Here is a 1311-nt window from a genome sequence, read left to right on the forward strand (position 1 = left end):
GATCTCAGCCTTAGCCTACCCAGCTGAGAATGATCTTAAACCTCTAAATCCTCCTGCCTCCAGTTCTGAGTTCTGGGATTGCCTCCTTCTTGTTTCTTAGTGGCATTTGATTGAAATTTTTTTTTTTCCATTTTTTCACTCTAAGGTAGTGCTTGTTCTTGAAGGTGAGATGAGTTTCTTGAAGACAACAAAAGATGTATTTTGTTTGGTAATCCATTCCACTAGCCTATATCTTTTGACTGGGGATCTGAGGCCGTTGTTATTTGGAGTTATTATTGAAAGATGTGCCTTGGTTATTGTTTTTAATTTGTTTGTGTTCTTGGTCCTCTTCTGTGTTTCCATAATTATAACTCCTTTCGTTTCCTTTCTGTAACCTCTTGGGTAAAATCATTCCTATTTTTGATCTTTTGTATTGTTTCGAATTTTCTCTGTATGATTGATTTGGTGGACATGCATTCTTTCAGTGTATTCATGTCAGACAAAATTTTCCATTCTCCTTTAACTATGAATATGTGGATCACTTCATGAATATACATGTCATCCTTGTGCAGGGACCACGCTAATCTTCTCTGTGTTATTCAAATTTTAGTATATGTGCTACTGAAGTGAGCGCCCATCCCCATGATTGTTTTGATGGTAAATTTATTCATATTGTCAGGCATTCATGTAAGACAATAAAATTAAGTATTTTAATCATAAGTGCCATGGATAGACTGTTGCCAAATTTTTCATATATAAGAACAAATAATCAAAATATATTTGCCCATGCTTGCTACATTAGAAAAATACAGATAATAGACATGTTTCCTCTCAGGCATAAACTCCATATGGAGAGTTTAGAATTAGTAGATATCAAGAATAATAATGGTTCAGTTATTTCTTTAAAGTGACTGCTTTAGTACTTCTTTTCAATGCTTTTTTTCTCTAGTAAAGCTGAGGATAGCTAATGGGAAATAAACATCATATTTTTTATTTGATTACATACTTCCCCATCTCTGTTTCTGTCTCTCATCTCTGTCTCTGTCTCTGTCTCCTTGTATTTCTCTCTCTCTGTGCAAAAATAATACATGATATTTTAACACCCTTCATGTTTCATTGTTATACAACATGTTTTTATATTAAGGGTGGCATTGAAAGATAACTAACATCTAAGGGATTTTTGTTTTGGGCAATGGACAGTTACTATTCTATGTCATTTCCCGGACATTTTGAATTTGTAGCCTAATGTCCAGGAAGAGTTTCTGAAATGACATTAGATATATACTAAGTGAGAGACCTCAGAAGTAATTCATATTGAGTGTCATGAAATTA

At 33.7% G+C, this 1311-nt stretch overlaps 1 non-coding gene across 1 annotated transcript; it reads right to left on the reverse strand.

Moving 5' to 3' along the window:
* Window positions 1–506: 506 nt before the first annotated feature.
* LOC115069128 lies at window positions 507–613 on the reverse strand. The gene has a single exon (XR_003848430.1). It is a non-coding gene; the product is annotated as a U6 spliceosomal RNA (small nuclear RNA).
* Window positions 614–1311: the final 698 nt, after the last annotated feature.

This window comes from Nannospalax galili, unplaced genomic scaffold (genome assembly GCF_000622305.1).
Source record: "Nannospalax galili isolate Female #2095 unplaced genomic scaffold, S.galili_v1.0 C48897213, whole genome shotgun sequence".
In the NCBI taxonomy this organism is placed as follows: Eukaryota; Metazoa; Chordata; class Mammalia; order Rodentia; family Spalacidae; genus Nannospalax; species Nannospalax galili.